Here is a 6,000-nt window from a genome sequence, read left to right on the forward strand (position 1 = left end):
TCCAAGGACTGGTCCTCCCACGTGGATCATGTCAGGAAGGTCCTCCAGGTCCTCCGGGAAAATAATCTGTTTGCGAAAACCGAAAAATGTGTTTTTTGGGGTACAGGAGATACCATTTTTGGGTCAAATCCTCACTCCTTATGAATTCCGCATGAACCCTGCCAAGGTTCAGGCTGTGGCGGAATGGGTCCAACCTGCCTCCCTGAAGGCGCTACAGTGTTTTTTGGGGTTCGCTAACTATTACAGGAGATTTATTGCCAACTTCTCGGTCGTCGCTAAGCCTCTTACGGACCTCACTCGCAAGGGTGCTGATGTCCTCCACTGGCCTCCTGAGGCCGTCCAGGCTTTTGAGACCCTCAAGAAGTGCTTTATCTCGGCCCCCGTGCTGGTTCAGCCCAACCAAAGGGAGCCATTTATTGTGGAGGTTGACGCGTCCGAGGTGGGAGTGGGGGCCGTCTTGTCCCAGGGTACCAGCTCCCTCACCCATCTCCGCCCCTGTGCTTACTTCTCTAGGAAGTTTTTTTCCCCACGGAGAGTAACTATGATATTGGCAACCGCAAACTTTTAGCCATTAAATGGGCTTTTGAAGAGTGGCATCACTTCCTGGAGGGGGCCAGACACCAGGTAACGGTCCTTACTGACCACAAGAATCTGGTTTTCCTAGAATCTGCCCGGAGGCTTAATCCTAGACAAGCTCGATGGGCGCTATTCTTTACCATATTTAACTTCTTGGTTACCTATAGGGCTGGGTCCAAAAATATTAAGGCTGATGCACTGTCACGTAGTTTCATGGCCAATCCTCCTTCTGAGAAGGATCCTGCTTGTATTTTACCCCCTGGTATAATCGTTTCTGCCACTGATTCTGATTTAGCCTCTGACATTGCGGCTGATCAAGGTTCAGCTCCCGGGAACCTCCCTGGGGACAAGCTGTTTGTCCCCCTGCAATACCGGCTAAGGGTACTCAGGGAAAACCGTGACATCTTGGGTACCAAACACCTCATTACCAGAAACTATTGGTGGCCTGGGTTGCCTAAGGGCGTTAGGGCTTACGTCGCCGCTTGTGAGGTTTATGCTAGGTCCAAGACCCCTAGGTCCCGACCTGCGGGCTTACTACGTTCTTTGCCCATTCCCCAGAGACCTTGGACCCATATCTCCATGGATTTTATCACCGATTTGCCTCCATTTTAGGGCAAGTCGGTGGTGTGGGTGGTAGTAGACCGCTTCAGCAAGATGTGCCACTTTGTGCCCCTTAAGAAACTACCTAACGCCAAGACGTTAGCTTCTTTGTTTGTTAAACACATTCTGCGTCTCCATGGGGCCCCAGTCAATATCGTTTCTGACAGAGGGGTACAATTTGTTTCCTTATTTTGGAGAGCTTTTTGTAAAAAGTTGGAGATTGATCTGTCCTTCTCCTCCGCCTCCCATCCCAAAACTAATGGCCAAACTGAAAGGACTAATCAATCCCTGGAACAATATTTAAGGTGTTTCATCTCTGACTGTCAATTTGATTGGGTCTCATTCCTTCCCCTCGCTGAATTTTCCCTGAATAACCGGGTCAGTAACTCGTCAGGGGTCTCCCCGTTTTTCTGTAATTTCGGGTTTAATCCACGGTTCTCCTCCGTTTCTCCTGGTTGTTCCAATAATCCCGAGGTAGAGGACGTTCATCGGGAACTGTGCACAGTCTGGGCCCAGGTTCAGAAGAACCTAGAGGCATCCCAGAGCGTACAAAAGATTCAGGCTGATAGAAGACGTTCTGCTAACCCCCGGTTTGTCGTCGGGGATCTGGTGTGGTTGTCGTCTAGGAACTTGCGCCTTAAGGTCCCGTCCAGGAAGTTTGCTCCCCGATTTATTGGGCCTTATAAGGTCATTGAAGTCCTCAACCCTGTATCCATCCATCTTGAGCTGCCCCCATCCTTTCGCATACACGACGTCTTTCATGCCTCCCTCCTTAAACGCTGCTCCCCGTCCTGGTCCCCCTCGAGGAAACCTCCTGTTCCCGTTCTCACCCCTGAAGGGGTGGAATTCGAGGTGGCCAAGATCGTGGACAGTAGGATGATCCAGGGCTCCCTCCAGTACCTGGTCCATTGGAGAGGATACGGGCCGGAGGAGAGGACTTGGTTACCTGCTCGAGATGTTCACGCTGGGGTATTGGTCAGGAGGTTCCACCTTCTCTTCCCCACTAAACCGGGTCCTCTTAGTAAGGGTCCGGTGGCACCTCATAAAAGGGGGAGTACTGTAAAGGATCTGCCAGGCACTACGTCTGTGGATACTCCCAGGATTAATCAATCGACACCTGAGGCCAGACCTCTTAGACTGACACCAATCAGGGTGGCAGGCTCAGGAGTGGGAGAGCCTATCGCGGCCTGGTCAGTCGGAGTTAGCTCCGCCCTTGTCCATTTATACCTGCCGTTTTCTCTTCCTCATTGCTTGTGATTCTTCTTGGTTTCCTGGCCCCACTGCTGCCTTGCTCCAGCCTGCTTCTGCCGTGCTTCAGCCTTGCTTCAGTTCCCGCTTATCCTGCTCCGCTCTGCCCCCGGCTTGCTTCCTGCTCCGTGCTCTGCGTTTGTATACTTCATTACATCCTGATCCTGACTGCTCGTTCACCACTCCGTTCCCTCACGGTGTTCCGTGGGCTACTGCCCCTTCCCTTGCTTGTTCCCTGTTTGTATCCCCTTGCACTTAGTCAGCGTAGGGACCGCCGCCAAGTTGTACCCCGTCGGCTAGGGCGGGTCGTTGCAAGTAGGCAGGGACAGGGCGGTGGGTAGGTTAGGGCTCACTTGTTCCCTTCACCTCCTTCCGCCATTACACAAGTCTTAATAAATACCCTGACTTGGTTGCTAACGCCCAGGTCAGATGTTAGGGGTAGAAGTACATTGTGGGTGTGTTTAAAATGTAGTTTCTGTTATACTATTTAACCCTTTCCCGACATGCGCCATATATATACGGCACTGTAGGGAAGGGGTTCCTGCAAATCTCAGTACCATTACTTTGCCGAGCGCACACCATCACCACCAGGTGTCAGCTGTGTATTACAGCTGACACACTCTGGTAACGGCCAGGACCGGAGCTATTCTCTGATCTGTCCGATTAATCCCTCAGATGCTCCGCTCAATAGAGAACGCAGCATCTGAGGGGCTTATACCTGACCGGCACTCCTGCAATCGCTGGGTTGCTATGGCAACTGGAGGCCAAAAAACGGTCTCCGTGTCTGCCAAATAATGACCTCCATGTCTACCTTGTACGGAAGCTGATAAGGACCCACTGCAGCGGGTCCTCATCGGCTTGCCGTCAGTGAATAACTGTCATCTGTAATACACTGCACTACGTATGTACTACGTGCAGTGTATTAGAATAGCAATCAGGGCTTCAGGCCTTCAATACCCTAGTGGGACAAATAAAAAAGTAAAAAACAGTTAATAAAAATGTTGTTAAAAAATAAAAAATATACGTTTCAAGTAATAAAAAAAAGCCAAACGGCCTTTATTCCCATAATAAGTATTTTATTATTGGAAAATGTTTTAAAAATATAAAAAACTATACACGTATCACCGCATTCTTAACGACCCAAACTATAAAACTATTATGTCATTTATCCCGCACGGTGAACACCATAAAAATAAAGAAAGAAAGATGCCAGAATCCCCATTTTAGGTCACATCTCCACGCAAAAAATGGAATAAAAAGTGATCAAAAAGTCCCATAAACTCCAAAATAATAACAATAAAAACGACAAACCGCTCCACAATGAATAATCCCTGACACCGCTTTGTACATGCAAAAATAAAAAAAGTTATGGGTCCTAGAATATGGCGACACAGAAAACAAGTGATTTTTTTAAAAAAAAATTATTGTGTAAAAGTTGCAATACATGAAAAAATTAAATGTATTTTGGTATTGACGTAATCATATCGACCTGCAGAATAAAGATAACATGTCATTTATGGTGAATGCCGAAAACCCCCCAAAAAAAACTATTCTAGAATTGCTTGTTTTTGGTCATGCCCTATTCCAAAAAAATTAAATAAAAAGTGATCAAAAAGTCGTATTTGTCCCAAAATGATACCAATAAAATCTACAGCTTGTCCCTCAAAAAACAAGCCGGCACACAGCTCCATCAACCGAAAAAAATAAATTATAGCACTAGAAATGCAGTGATGAAAATACATCCCGATGTGCAGGCAGGAGGGGGACATGCCTTTAGTTTCAGGGCCATAGTATTTAGGAACAAGGAAGGGGAGGGACATACATAGCACATCTGCTGGAAGCGAGGGCGCCCATGTTATACCAGCGCAAAACTCCCAGGAACATTTCCCAAACTACAAGTGATAAAAAGTCCCCAAAAAGGTGCAGAGTGTTACATAGGGGGATAAGAAAGAATAAACAGAGGGACACCGGCCTGTGCATAACGGATTGCTTCACAGCGTATCTATGGATAGTTCTATTATTTACCCCATTATTATACTCTCTTATTATGTCCTGATGTACTCCTCACATATTACATATACCCTGATGTACTCCTCACATATTACATATACCCTGATATACTCCTCACATATTACATATACCCTGATGTACTCCTCACATATTACATATACCCTGATGTACTCCTCACATATTACATATATCCCGATGTACTCCTCACATATTACATATACCCTGATGTAATCCTCACATATTACATATACCCTGATGTACTCCTCACATATTACATATATCCTGATGTACTCCTCACATATTACATATACCCTGATGTACTCTTCACATATTACATATATCCCGATGTACTCCTCACATATTACATATACCCTGATGTACTCCTCACATATTACATATATCCTGATGTACTCCTCACATATTACATATATCCTGATGTACTCCTCACATATTACATATATCCTGATGTACTCCTCACATATTACATATACCCTGATGTACTCTTCACATATTACATATATCCCGATGTACTCCTCACATATTACATATACCCTGATGTAATCCTCACATATTACATATACCCTGATGTACTCCTCACATATTACATATATCCTGATGTACTCCTCACATATTACATATACCCTGATGTACTCCTCACATATTACATATATCCCGATGTACTCCTCACATATTACATATACCCTGATGTACTCCTCACATATTACATATATCCTGATGTACTCCTCACATATTACATATACCCTGATGTACTCCTCACATATTACATATACCCTGATGTACTCCTCACATATTACATATACCCTGATGTACTCCTCACATATTACATATATCCTGATGTACTCCTCACATATTACATATACCCTGATGTACTCCTCACATATTACATATACCCTGATGTACTCCTCACATATTACATATACCCTGATGTACTCCTCACATATTACATATACCCTGATATACTCCTCACATATTACACATATCCTGATGTACTCCTCACATATTACATATACCCTGATGTAATCCTCACATATTACATATACCCTGATGTACTCCTCACATATTACATATACCCTGATGTACTCCTCACATATTACATATACCCTGATGTACTCCTCACATATTACATATATCCTGATGTACTCCTCACATATTACATATACCCTGATGTACTCCTCACATATTACATATACCCTGATGTACTCCTCACATATTACATATATCCTGATGTACTCCTCACATATTACATATACCCTGATGTACTCCACACATATTACATATACCCTGATGTACTCCTCACATATTACATATATCCTGATGTACTCCTCACATATTACATATACCCTGATGTACTCCTCACATATTACATATATCCTGATGTACATCTCACATATTAAATATATCCTGATGTACTCCTCACATATTACATATATCCTGATGTACTCCTCACAGATTACATATATCCTGATGTACATCTCACATATTACATATATCCTGATGTACTCCTCACATATTACATATATCCTGATGTACTCCTCACATATTACA

The sequence above is a fragment of the Rhinoderma darwinii genome, chromosome 4 (genome assembly GCF_050947455.1).
Source record: "Rhinoderma darwinii isolate aRhiDar2 chromosome 4, aRhiDar2.hap1, whole genome shotgun sequence".
Classification (NCBI taxonomy): Eukaryota; Metazoa; Chordata; class Amphibia; order Anura; family Rhinodermatidae; genus Rhinoderma; species Rhinoderma darwinii.